Genomic DNA, 15,417 nt, shown 5'->3' on the forward strand with positions numbered 1-15,417 from the left:
GGGACAAGGTTTATTCGGCCGTAGACCTACCCAAAATGTATAAAAGCAAGACTAAACCTATTTTTGAAGGGGAGGACGCCACTTTAGAGGGATATAACATACTTTGAAAGAGAATTCACGTGGGGAAACACACACCACATGTGGAGGAGGATTCTAACTAGTTTTTCTTCTCTTCTCTTCATTTAATTTCATAGTTTATTAGTTCTAGAGTTTTGGGTGCTACATGAACGTTAGTTTGAAGCTTGAATTGTTCTTATTATTTTATCATATTGGTTTATTTATTCAATCTTGTACCTAATTATTTGATTGCTTTATCACCAATTGGATACTATCTACGAATATAGGGTTGAACTCGGGAGAGGGAATTCTAGATTGCATATAAGATTGAGTAGAGCAAGATCTTAACTCTGAGGGGGAGCGGATTTGCGGTTAGGATAGGAATATCCCTAATCGCCTTGCTTGGTTACTATACAGGAATTATTAATGCATTCTTGTTAATTCTAATTCCATAGGAATATAGGCATTAGATTAGCTTGAATAGGCGAGTTGTACTTCGGGAGAAGGCTACGAGCAATATTAACCCTATCAACCAATAAACCAGATAAATTAATTAGATGATTTAAGTGGAAAACTCAACGGGATTGTTAGCTAACCCATAGCTCTAGAATATTCACTCACATTGAATTTGTCTTTATAATTTTCCAACTTGTTTTCTTTAATCTCTTAGTTTTTTACGTTAGATTAGTGTTAGCTAAATATTCATACGTTAGGATTCGCTTGAATAGATTAATTGTTTGGTTTAATTTAGTTGATAGTTAATCATAAGTCCCTGTGGGTACGATATCTGGACTTACAATCCTATATTACTTGTCGACCACGTATACTTGCGTGTGCATTTGGGAGCAACAAGTTTTTGACGCCGTTGCCGGGGACTTAGAAATTAACTTTTCTACTAGATTAAATTTTTACTTTTGACCTATTCAAGTTTTTGTTTTATTTTTATTTCAACTTACTTTAATATTTTATTATCTTTGTTGACTTGGCATCTTGGAATGATAATTGGTCAAATATAGGTTATTCTTATTCTGGTGATCCTTGTACATATTGTGGAGGACCACACTTAGGGCAAAATTGTGCATCTCAATTTGACGTGTGGAATTTTTGTACTGTGTGTGGTTGTCAAGGTGGCCATTGGGATGGCTGTCCTAATTCTTATTATCCTTCTCAGAGTTCTTATTATAATGTTTCTAATAATGTTTATGAGTTTGATAGGAGCAATAAAGTGGATGATATAGAAAGCATGACTCGAATTATGGACATGATAAGGCAAATAGCCGAGCAACAGAACATGATGAGGCAAATAGTTGAGCAACAAAGCCTTGATGCCTTAACAATCAAAAGACTCCAGGCTAGAATGGACGAATTAATGGCCAATTTCCAAGAAGAACCTCAATTCGATGAAGAGAGCGAGTTCCCACAAGAAGATTATTTTGAAGGAGCAGATATAGTGAACCAATCTTGGCTTGAGGAACAAACTCAACTGATAAAATCTCACGAGTTTCTCCGTGATGGTCTTTCAAATATGACAGAACAATTGATAGAAGGAAGAACAGAGCTCAGGCAAGAAATAGACCAATTTGGCTTAGATATCCATGACATTCATGATCAATTGAATAAAAAGGTTGAGGCGTCTGATGCCCTACAACCAATTTTTGTGGATACTGGCCAGTTTGAGGAGCGGAAAGAGAAATTCCAATTATTCGACCAAAATATTATTAATGATGCCAAGGTTGACGAAGAGTGCAAAATTGAGGATGTCAAAAATAATACAATTTTGGAGTTGGAGCGTATTGGACCTCATTCTAAACATTTTTCAACATTGTGTTTGGTTGGTGACATGAGAATTGATCCAGTCTAGCATATGAAGGAGTCAATGGATGAGGAACAAAGTGCTTATATTCTGAAATTTGTGATGTCAAGGAGATAAAACGACATCCCCCACTTAAAGGCCAAAAAGTACAAGATGCGATACCTATTGCTTGGTTTATTTATTTTTATACCACCGCCCCGGGAACGTGATAGAAAAATTGATGCAAAATTGGGGGCGCAATTTATATCCTTAAAGTGGAAGGAAAAGTGGCGAAAGTGATAGCGTCGTGCCGCGATGTTAAATCAAGCGCTTGTTGGGAGGCAACCCAGCCTGTATTTTATTTTTTATTTTTTTATATAGTGTCAAGTTTCGTGTTGTTTTTCTTTTGCAGAGTAGGGGAAGTTTGAGTACCCGAAGTTGAAGCTGAGGAGCATGTTTGAGCTTAAGTGTGGGGTCGTCTCGACCCTTAAGATTGAGGATCATGTCCGAGCTAGGCCCGAGAGGGTCTCAGGGAGTATTTCTCACCCTTGTTTTAATATTTTTCTCTATGATCATGCATCGAGGACTATGCATAAAATAAGTGTGGGGTGGGGAAACTACTTTCTGAAGTGTAATTGTATTAAACTATTTTTTTAGTTTTTCTTTTAGAACTCGTAGTAGACATAGTCTAGTTAAAAAAAAAAGAAAATTGAAAAAAAAAGTTTAAAAAAAAAGTTCAGGTTTTCCCCAACGATGAATCTTTTGGACAATTTTCTTGAGGGATAATATCCGATTAAAAACACCAAAAAGATTTTTTGTTTTTAGGATAGTTAGGTAGTATCCCTTGGTTTTTCTTTGGGCGCCGGTTCTTTTCCAAGGGTGTAGCTCGAATTGAGTACTTTTTTTTAGGAGTAGTTTAGGAAGAAACTGAGTCGCTCTAAGATACTCATTGACATGGTTGATGCTGGCACATTAGGATATGATATACATTCTATTTTTCCATGTATTTGGTTTGAATTGTGAAGCCTAAGTAAAGTAAATAGTCTATTTTGTGAAGCCTTTTCTCAGTTGCTTGACTTGTATACCACATAGTGCAATGTTGCTTAAATTTCTCATTTAATTGTGCTTGCTTAACTTTAGAGTTGAACAGAACCGTCTTGATTGAGTCATGTGCAACGTGTGTGTGAGGATTTGTGATTTCCTGTGTTATCCTGTGTAGTCTAGAACTTGCCCCGTGTGTTAATTGAAGCGAAATTGTAAGTTGTGCTAGTCTAGGAGATGACGTAGGCATTTTCTTGCTTGATCATGGATGTGCTTGTCACATAATAATAGAATTTTTCGTTGCTAGCCCCTTTGAGCCTATAGACCTTCCTTTTGGCACCCACATTACAAGCCATACCCCTATTTTGTTCTTAATTTGATATTGATTGAACCTTTACCTCCTAAGGCACTTAGTCGCTAAAAGAAGTAAGGATTAGAGATTGGGGAGTAACTTTTGAGTGGAACCATGGAAGGGCCCATTGGTGCACTAAAGTTGAAATCAAAAGTCACTAGCCGATGAACTTTAATGTATGGAGTGTGAAGAAAAGAAAAAAAAAAGAGAAAGGAAAAGAAAAATTGAAAGAAAAGAAAAAAATGATAGTGAAAGTATGTAGAAAACACTTCCAATTCTTAATGATTTGTGCTAGTGGGAGTATAGAAGTGCTTGAATGAACGTAAGGGCTATGTGTATATGGTTTGTGGCAAGTGAGTTGGTTGAGAAGAATATGAGCTTGAATCGTAAATGTAGTATATTAAAGTGCTTAGGAGGATTAGTCACTATTTCTAAATATATCCTACCCGTCCCTTGGCTTACATTACAACCTTAAAAGTCCTAATTGATCCTAGATTCGACTAGCTTAAATTAGTAGAGATATACACTACGGGCAAGCTTATGGTACGACCACGGGATGCATATGAATTATTTGTGAGAGTGAGCAAATTTTTTTCAATTGTGTGATGTCCTTAATCTATATTCAAAAGTATATTTGAATGTGTGGACTAATCTATCTTCACTCTTTGTTTGTTGGTGAGGGCACATGATCTCATGAATAATTACTAATGTTGTAAACTTTCTTGTTGGGTGAGTACATGAATTGAGGGTGCTTAGTGGTTACAAGTCGGTTTTTGAGGTTGGGTGGTGACAAATAGGTTGTTGGAATTGATTGAACTGAAATGTTATACTTGAGCATGCTTAAACGGGAAGAATGTGAAATTTTGTGTGTTTATTCTTATGTGCCGGTATTGATAATAGTCAAGGGTATAGTGTGTGGTTAAAAGTAGGGTACTCCTCTATGATTGAACTTTGTACATAGTTGGGGGTTTATTAGATAGTCCCATTGCTCGAGGACGAGCAAGAGTCTAAGTGTGGGGTGTTGATGTTTAGCTTAAAGCATATATATTTCTATGTATATCGCCTCATATTTTACTTTTGTTTCAAGAATTTGGGATGTTAAATGTATTGATTTATATTAATTTTATGTGTTTTTATGTGTAGGAATGATTCGAGAGCAATTGGGGGCGAAACGTGCAAGATTTGAGCTAAAACGGACAAAATCGGAAAAGGAAGCCAGTTGGGCGCCACAGGCAGCGCCTGGCGCCACCTGTGGCGGTGAAAACAGTATGCACAAATATGGGGGCGCTATGGAGAGCGCCCGGCACCGGGCTGGGCGCCGGTGACGTGATTTTGTCCAATTTCGTCCGGGACAAGGTTTATTCGGCCCCAGACCTACCCAAAACGTATAAAAGCAAGACTAAACCTATTTTTGAGGGCAGGATGCCACTTTAGAGGGATCTAACATACTTTGAAAGAGAATTCACGTGGGGCAACACACACCATGCGTGGAGGAGGATTCTAACTAGTTTTTATTCTCTTCTCTTCATTTAATTTCATAGTTTATTAGTTCTAGAGTTTTGGGTGCTACATGAACGTTGTAGTTTGAAGCTTGAATTGTTCTTATTATTTTATCATGTTGGTTTATTTATTCAATCTTGCACTTAATTATTTGATTGCTTGATCACCAATTGAATACTATCTACGAATCTAGGATTGAACTCGGGAGAGGGAATTCTAGATTGCATATAAGATTGAGTAGAGCAAGATCTTAACTCTGAGGGGGAGCAGATTTGCGGTTAGGATAGGAATATACCTAATCGCCTTGCTTGGTTACTATACATGAATTATTAATGCGTTCTTGTTAATTCTAATTCCATAGGAATATAGGCGTTAAATTAGCTTGAATAGGCGAGTTGTACTTCGGGAGAAGGCTACGAGCAATATTAACCCTGTCAACCAATAAACCAGATAAATTAATTAGACGATTTAAGTGGAAATTCAACGGGATTGTTAGCTAACCCATAGCTCTAGAATATTCACTCACATTGAATTCGTCTCTATAATTCGCCAATTTGTTTCATTTGTTTCTTAATTTGTTACTTTAGATTAATTTTAGTAAAATATTCATACTTTAGGATTCGCTTGAATAGATTAATGGTTTGGTTTAATTTAGTTGATAGTTAATCACAAGTCCCTGTGGATACGATATCTGGACTTACAATCCTATATTACTTGTCGACCACGTATACTTGCGTGTGCGTTTGGGAGCAACAATAGGTAACCCGACGAGCAATGGCTATCCTAGCAGGAGTGATCCCGCTCCAGTTCTCTCAGCCATATCAAACCTAACCATTCCCGTAAATTGTTCACTCACCCAACCCTAGATGTTGCGTCCATTCTTGGAATGACTTCATCGGTATACTTTGCCGACGAATCCGGAACTACACATGGCCTGATTCTTGTAAGACCAGGGATATGTAGGCAACTTAGAAGTCGGAGTGTAGCCTAATCTCTCGAACTGTTTCGCTCGGTCAAAATTAGCCATCATTGTTTTACTCGAAAACTCTTTCATCATTCCCAGGTAAAGAGGGGCAACTGTTGATACCCAAATTTTCCCAAAATATTTTAAAATTGCATATATACCTTCAAAATCATGCATTAATAGCAATTGGTATTTTCCTATAATTTTCCTATATTTTTAATAATTTATCCAGCATTTTATTCCCAATAAATAATTACAAAATGACATTACAAATGATTTCAGAAGCATCCCCCAATTAACTTATTATTTATGGTCTTATTTAAACCAAATCATTCCATAATTAGCCAAATTGGCACCTTTTGGCTATAATTGCAATAACTTTGCAATTATAGCCCAATCATATGATTTCATACTATTTTTTAACCGAAAAATAATCATTTATATTTTTAAATACTAAGTAATCATTTTTAACTATTTTCTATGCATAAAATTCATTTTGTACAATTATCAGCTATTTTTATAAATTATTTTATTCAATTTAATTGGGTATTTAACAAATAGCCCCATTTATTTCAATTTTAACTCAATTAAACCATCCCCAAAAACCCAATTAAATCAGCCCATTACCCCAGGCCCAAACCTAAATTCTACCCGACCCAAGTCCGCCCCGATCCTGGCCGTTGATCATTTTTGATCAATGGTCCATGTTAATTCCTTCCTAATTTAACCTAATAGAATACTCCCCCCAAACCCTCATTATCCTTTCTTTCACTCTGCCGTTACACTCTCTCATTCTCTCTCAAGCCCTCTGCTAAACCTAAGCTTCTACTTGCCGGCCGTTGGCTCGCCGCTATCAATGGTGGTTCCACCACCGCCCCTAGCCTCCATGGCTCCCTCACATGCCGGATACTTACTACCTTCAAGCCCTCAAAGGAACCAGAAGGTGATTCACTCACCTCCCATGGTTTCTATGTCATTGTCAGGCCGTCCATGTCCATCCAAGTAAGATTCTACCGTCTCCGTCTAGAACCTGTGGTTTCTAGTCCGTTTTCTTTCTTTCGGGGTTGTCTCTATGAAGACCTAACTACTAGCTCCCGATTCCTTAGATCTGTAACAGATATGAGTATATTTTTAGTGATATTTACTATTTTCTTGATAATCTTTCCGATTTTTCAAAAAACGTCTCTTCATCTTCAAAACTAGGGTTTCTTAACCCTTTTTCAAAATGACTTCTCCTCTAATTTTCAATATTATTCTATGGTTTCTACTATGTTTAAACAGTTTATTTTAGTTTTCCTTTTATCCAATTCCTTATGTTGAAAACACTAATTTCTTATTTCTAATCTTGGGTTTCTGAGTTTGTTTTTGATAATATGTTTAAGTAATCTGTATGTTTCTCATGAACACTCCGTGATTCTGAGATCTTTACACTATGTTTTCTAGTTAGGTTTTTTGACTTCGACTATCCCTGCCTATTATGTGTTTATTCCCAGAAAATTTGTGGTTATTTCCTCTCATCAGTACCATCATTTACTTTGAACCTCGGATTTATGTGATTCTTTTACACTATTCTTATTTGTGTTATGTTTGCTTCGTTCAGTTGTGATACTTTCCTTTGGTCAGTGTTACCTTCTAATGGAATCCTTGATTCCCTGTGATTGGTATACTTTATTCCCTGCTGATTTCAATCTAAATATTTTCTTGCCTTATTTTGTGGTTGATTATGCTGTCAAATTAATTCTTAGACATTTTCCTTAATTAGAATTTGTTGAACCTAGCCTCTATTACCTGCTCTATACTATGCTTATTTCCTTATGTGTCATGTTTAGTCTCACATTGATTCTTTCCTTATTTGTTATTTGTCTACACCATTTGAAGTTAACTCCCTTAATTAAGGGAGTACTTATACTGATTTTATACTAATTGATACCTAGTTCCATAATTACTACTTCACTTTGATTCTTACCTTATTATTCTACCTAGTTTCAAACTATATATATGCTCTCTCATTCACACACACAGACACGTGCACATGGGTTCAAAACTCCCTCTCTCACACTAAAAGCTCTCTGCCCTCTTTTGTGATTACTTACTACTATTCTAAGTTAGTCGGCTGCAAGCCAAGGCTAACTATTTTGCTATCCTATTCTTCACTTTTTTGTTTTCTATCACTTTACTGGTATGTCCTGATTTCAATTCAAGTTCCAAAACCAATATGTTTTATTTACTGCTTTAGCTTATCATATTTCTAATTTGTTTGTATCTATGGATCTGTTGTTCAATGTGTAATCGACATGCTTGCATTATGGCTTCATCTATCATGCTAGTTCTACTCCCCTGGTAGTCTGTTTCAATATGACCCTATCCTGCTTTGAATACTTGTCTGCTTTGTTGTCCAGTTTGACATGCACTTACTTTGCAAACTGAACTATCACTTTAGATGTCTGATTCTATGATTGTCTCTGAAATCTATACTGTGTTGATATCACTAGCTATTCCCTAATCCCATAAACTCACAAGGATGGCTACGCTCCTGTAACTATGTGTTTACCTACATGACCTATGTGTCCCTAAATCCCTTGACCCATGTTTGTGGTTGCTGAACCTGCCTTGGTTCTATGATCTCTGGGTGTGTATGAACCTATTTTGGGGGTGTTAAGTTTGGACTGTTGTTTACTACTCCACTCTCTTTTCAAAACTGTCTCTATTGTCTTTTACAAAACTATTTCAAACAAGTCCCTTTTTAAAACTGTTTCCCTGCTTAAATCTTTTCAAGCACTCTCACATCTACTCTTAGGTTTTAAGTTCTACCCGTCTAATGTGTGACTACTTAGGGATCCCTATGAGATCCCTCTGAACTCTAATACATTAGAGCTGACCCTTCTACACTGCACTTACTCAACTATGACTTTGAAATCTGGTTGTGATCGCTGCTCGGGATCCCTTGAGGTCCTTAGGGAGCTCTGACACACTAAGATTATTTGAAAGGCTATGAGACAATCTGGCATTAGAAATTTTGGAAATCTGGGCCTATTGGTAGGCTCCCTATAGAGTAACTTCTTAATTTTCTTATCTACTTATATAATTCATTCGATATTGGCCTGTAATAATTTGTAAACAAATATTGGGGTTTGGAGAGTGAAAATGAGAGGGTAGCTATGCATGTTATAGATATCAAATGGGGTAGAAACCATGCTTTAGGTTTATATTTCCAGTATGCGCAATAGAATCCACGCTTAAAGCATATCATGTGTTAGAAACCATGCTCCTAGGTTCCATGTCTACTGCTTTCAGCATTTCATTTTGACATCTCTATTATCACTTAGAAATCCTATTTTTAGGATAAATGACATTAAAGATAAACTCTCACCTATGCATTTTGAAATCATGTTGTAACCTGCTGTGCATTTAGAAATCATGCTTTATGAATTTTGCATATAAACCATTATGAACTTTATCCATGCATCTTAGATACCATGCCATCTCATTCATACTTGCTCTGTGACACCTAGTGTAAATCATTGATTATGGAGGATGTAAAAACAGCTTCACATTTTATTATCCTGTTTGAAATAAACTGGTAATAATCCCGGCATTTTAACACTTATAACAGTATGCTTTAGGTAAAATAACTCCTTCATTGTTCTAATAGTTCTGGTAACAATTGTGCATTATCCTACGTCTAGGCAAGCCTTAGGTAATCCAATTTCTTATAAAATTGAAAACTGACCCTTTGTGTGTATTGCTTAATGATTAACAAGCTTAAAATCAGTAGGCAAACAGATTAGTGCCCCTATTTCTGAGTTATAAAATGAACATGCATATCTACTGTGCTCTAATACTCACCTAGACATCATGTCTTAGGATACTGTTGCCCTTATCTGTGTTTGAGTCGTGCTGTCTACATGCCTTATCTGTGGAGGTAAACTGAGCTATTTATTTGTTCCTTCCTGTTCTTATTTGCTAAGAGTCCTATGTGTTATCTCTTGTCGCCTTAGTATTTTTCCTTTAAACCTTAGGGTTCAGTCTTGAACTGCCTATAGGTAGAGGCCCTAATTCCCTCCAGGACCATTAAGAAAGGACGGGTAACAGCACGCATAGGGTTGTTAAACAACACTCGCTTTAGTTACCACTAAGGGGTGGGGAATGGGTAGATATGGATTTGATGACTACGCGCTAATGTCACGTGTAGCCCCTCATTGAGGAGTGTTTACCAGATATTGTGTGGGGTGATCCTATAGGCTAACTAGCCTAGGACTCCTACTTTCCCAAAAGTCTTTTGTTTAAAATTTTGTTTTATATACAACTTGTTCAAAATCTTTGCCTTGTTATTTGCGTTATACAACGTCCAACGTGCTTTACTTGAAAAATATTTGATTCAACTATTTATTTGTTAATGGAATAATTCGTAAGTATAAATTCAGCCAGGACCCACAGTTGTGGACCGAGTGAGGTGCCTAACACCTTTCCCTCAAGGTTATTTTGAGTCCTTACCCTAATCTCTGGTAATGCAAACTAGTTACATGAGTTAATTACTCTAGGTGCCCAAATACACCTTAATTCGTTAGGTGGCGACTCTTCAAATACCCAATTCCCAAAAGGAAATGAGTTGTTCCCAATGAATGTCGAAACCCGGACTCCGCGAGGAAAAAAGGGGCGCGACAGCATGGCTACTCCGCAAGGGATATTTTAGGCTCTTACCATAACAAACTTGAAGAAACAGTAAAGAATATGCATGAAAACAGCTGACTGCGGACCGCATAAAAAGCATTGCAGCCGCAAAGGCACCACCGCGGACCACATAAAAGAGCATCGCGGACCGCAATGGAGTGGGGTTCAGACTACCCACTCTTTGATTTAGGTCACCACGGATCGCAAAAATTAATGTGCGGCCGCGGTAAGGCACCGCGAACAACGAAAAATCAATCGCGGATCGCAGTCCTTAAAATTCACCTCTTTGAATGTTTACCACCGCAGACCACGGAAAAACACATCGCGACCGCGCTGAGGCACCGAGGACCGCGAAAAATCAAGCAGGGTCATGGTAGGCAAAACAAAATAGCAAAGACATACGATTTCCGATTTTTATGCATTTTAGCCTTAATCAACATATTATCAACCCACTAGGTAATTAATGGCCATGCTTGACTAATTAACCCTAATCTAAACAACATTATGTAATCCTAAGTTAAGAATTGAAAGAAAAAGGGAAGAAGAAGAAGTACGAACTAACAGATTGAAGGGGAATAAAATATAATTAAAGACTAGGGAAAGATTTGAAGTACCAGAGATGAGATGCAATACAGATGACTGAGAATCAGTGTTCGAATGTGTGCACTTAGGGTAGTGATGAACAGTACTTTATCTTTTTAGAGGGCAAAAGAGTGAAAAGTGTAAAAAGGGGGCCTGAGGTCCTATTTATAGAAAAAAGACCTGGGACCCATGCTACTTACCCACTGCGGACCGCATATAATGCACCGCGGTCCGCGGTAATTAAACCCAAGAGGCACTGGCAAGGACGTCATCGCGGACCATAGAAAATGCTCCGCGGTTGCGGTAGAGCACCGCGGACCACATAAAATGCATTGTGGCTGTGGTGAAAACTTCAAAGAGCCTCCACTTTTGACCATTCAGCACTGCGGACCGCAATGAAAGGTTTCCCCCGTAGTAAGGCCATTGCGGCCACGAAAAACGTAATGCGGCAGTAGTCCAAACTTCAGAGAATGCAGCATTTTCCAATTTGGTCATGCACTGCATCTAAACAACCCTACATACATGTCACAACCAGTTAGTCCAAAAGTAAATCCTACACTAAAAAGAAAATCAAAGAAAAACAAAAAAAAGATACATGGGTTGCCTCCCAAGAAGCGCCTGATTTAACGTCGTGGCACGACGCAGGTTACCATCAAATCACTTTAGATGTATCAGTGCCAGCATGTGGCTGTTATCAATCTTGCCAAGATAGTGCTTGATTCTGTGCCCATTAACTCTGAAGATCTCTCCATTTTTGTTTTTCAAGTCAAGTGCACCAAAAGGAGTCACAAGCACCACTTCAAAAGGTCCACTCCATTTCGAAAGTTCATTAAGCTGCTCCACATGAAGGTTTGCTGCCACATCCCATTTAAGATTTAGCTTTCTCAAAGTCCACATGGCCTTGTGCTCTAACTCATCCGATAGATGGCAAGCTTTCCCAAACACCAACCGGTACGGAGACATACCAATCAGAGTCTTGTAAGCAGTCCTATAAGCCTATAGAGCATCATCCAATTTCTTTGACCAATCGGTCCTATTTGCATTGACCGTCTTTGACAATATACTCTTGATTTTCCTGTTTGAGACTTCAACTTGGCCACTCTCCTGAGGATGATAAGGGGTAGAAACTTTGTGATTGACACCATACTTTGCAAGCAAAGTGTCAAAAGCTCTATTACAAAAATAAGACCCCCATCACTTATGATTGCTCGAGGAGTGCCAAACCTAGTAAAAATACTCTTCTTGAGAAATACAACAACACTTCGGGCCTCATTATTGGGTAAAGCCACGGCCTCAACTCACTTTGAAACATAGTCAACTGCCACTAGAATGTATGTGTTGCCACATGAACTAACAAATGGGCCCATGAAATCAATGCCCCACACATAAAAAATATCAACTTCGAGAATAGTGGTGAGAGGCATCTCATCCTTCTTCGAAATTCTACCCGCTCTTTGACATTAGTTGCATCACTTTACAAGTTTACTTGCATCTGTATAAAGTTGGCCAGTAAAACCCACAACTAAGAACCTTCAACATGGTCCTCACCCTACCATGATGACCACCATATGGGGAGGAATGACAAGCCTCTAAGATACTCAATTGCTCCTTCTCCGGGACACACCTCTAGATCACACCATTAGTGCAGATCTTGAACAAGTACAGCTCATCCCAATAGAAGTCCAAACTATCTCGTTTAAGCTTCTTTCTTTGGTTAGAAGAGAGCTCACATGGGATAATAACAGTCACAAGGAAATTAGCAACGTCCGCAAACCATGACATACCATTCACTGACATAGAAAGGAGTTGCTCATTGGGAATTGAATCATTGATCTCTAGGCCATCATGAGGCCTCCCCTCCTCCTCCAAGCAGGACAAGTGGTCCGCCACTTGGTTTTCACACCCTTTTCGGTCTACAATCTCCAAATCAAACTCTTGAAGTAACAAGACCCATCGCATCAGCCTAGCTCTGTAATCCTTCTTCGTCATAAAGTATCGGAGTGCGGCATGATCGGTATGAAATATGACCTTGGCACCCATAAGAAACTGCTGAAATTTCTCCATTGCGAACACAATAGCCAACAACTCTTTTTCAGTCACTGTGTAATTCTCTTGAGCATCATTCAATGTCTTGATCGCATAATACACCGGATGAAATATTTTATTCACTCTTTGACCCAAGACCTCCCCAACTGCAACATCACTCGTGTCACACATGAGCTCAAAAGGCAAGCTCTAATTGGGTGCGGTAATAATAAGAGTAGAGGTCAACTTGTACTTGAGAAGTTTAAAAACTATCATGCATTCCTCATTGAACACGAACTTGGCAGCTTTTTCCAATAACTCGCACAAAGGATTCACTAACTTTGAAAAGTCCTTGATAAATCTCCGATAGAACCCCGCATGCCCAAGAAAACTTCTAACCCCCTTGACTGAGGTAGGAGGAGGAAGCTTTGAGATCACTTCAATTTTGGCTTTGTCTACCTCTATGCCGTGCTTTGAGATCTTATGGCCGAGGACAATTCCCTCCTCGACCATAAAGTGTCCTGTCTCCCAATTAAGCACAAGATTGGTTTCTTCACAACGGGACAACACCCTATCAAGATTTTTCAAACATTTATCAAACGAGTCAACCCACAACACTGAAGTCGTCCATGAACACCTCCAAAATGTCCTCAACCATGTCGGTAAATATGGCCATCATACACTACTGGAATGTATCCGGTGCATTACACAACCCAAATGGCATCCTAGAAAAGGCAAAGGTACCATACGGACAAGTGAAAGTGGTTTTCTCCTGATCTTCCGGAGCAGTCAAAATTTGGTTGTACCCAGAATACCCATCCAAGAAACAGTGGAAGGCACGCCTAGCAAGTCTATCTAGCATCTAATCAATAAAAGGTAATGGAAAGTGATCCTTGTGGGTCACTTTATTCAACTTGCGGTAATCCATGCACACCCTCCATCCGGTGATAGTCCTGGTAGGAATCAACTCATTTTGCATTGGTAACCACAGTCGTACCACCCTTATTCGGCACACATTACACCGGCGAAGTCCAAGAACTATCAGAGATGGGGTACATAACCCCGGCATCCAACCACTTTATCACCTCCTTTTTCTTAACTTCTTGCATTGCCTCATTCAACCTCTATTGATGTTCCAAGGAGGGATTTGCATTATCTTCAAGAATAATCTTATGCATATAAAAGGCGGGGCATATTCCCCGAATATCAGCTAAAGTCCATCCAATTGCCTTCCTCCATTTTTGGAGCACCGCCAATGTGGCATCTACCTGCATGTTAGTAAGACAAGAGGAAAAAAATAACTAGCAAAGTTGAACTAGGGCCTAAGAATTTTTACCTGAGGTGTGGAGTCAACAATTTCAACTCCAACATGGGAGGTTCCTTGATTGAGGGCTTTTTTGGTGGAGTCTTCCTATTCTTAAGATCCAAAGAGAGTTTCCGAGGCTCATAAGAGTTAGAGCATATTCCATATAAAGCATTGACACACTCCACCCAGCCTTCATCCTCATTTACATCAAGATTCAACAATACCGCCTCTAGAGGGTCCTCCACATTAATCATTGCACTAGTATCATCAACTATCACTGTCGTGACAAGATCCACAAAAGAGCACACTTCAGAACTGTTGGGCTGCTTCATTGACTTGCACACATGAAAGACCACTTTTTCATCACCCACCCGGAAAGTGAGTTCCCCTGCTTCCACATCAACTAAGGTCTTCCCCATAGCAAGGAAAGGTCTCCCCAATATGGTCGGGACCTCATAATCTACCTCACAATCCAAGATCATAAAATCAGCTGGCAAAATGAACTTGTCCACCCTAACAAGGACATCATCTACAATACCAAGCGACCTCTTCATAGTTTTATCCGCCATTTGCAATCTCATTGAAGTAGCCCTAGGTTTCCCAATACCTAAAGTCTTAAAAATAGAGTAAGGTATCAAGTTGATACTTTCCCCTAAATCACGTAGAGGTTTTGCAAAGTTTGTACTCCCAATGGTGCAAGGAATGGTGAAAGCGCCGGGATCTTCTAGCTTCGGAGCCATCGAGTGCACTATTGCACTAACTTGGTGGGTCATCTTGATGGTCTCACAATCCATGGATCTTTTCTTTGTCACCAAGTCTTTTATAGACTTAGCGTACCCTGGCATTTGTTCTAGAGCCTCCACTAACGGCACATTAGTTGATAAGCTCGTTATCATGTCAATGAACTTCTTAAACTGGTTCTCATTTTTCTGCTTCGCAAGCCTTTAAGGATAAGGTGGAGGTGGCCTTGGCAAATGGGCCTTGGCTTTAGGAACAGCCATTTTCGATATGTCTATTACGTATTCCCTAGATGGGTTCACGTCATTCTGAGTTTCCACCTCGGTATCTTAGATATCAATCCTCACTTCCTCATTCACGTTCTCATCAATCACATTCTCAACTACCAA

Source organism: Nicotiana tabacum, chromosome 11 (genome assembly GCF_000715075.1).
Source record: "Nicotiana tabacum cultivar K326 chromosome 11, ASM71507v2, whole genome shotgun sequence".
Taxonomy (NCBI): domain Eukaryota; kingdom Viridiplantae; phylum Streptophyta; class Magnoliopsida; order Solanales; family Solanaceae; genus Nicotiana; species Nicotiana tabacum.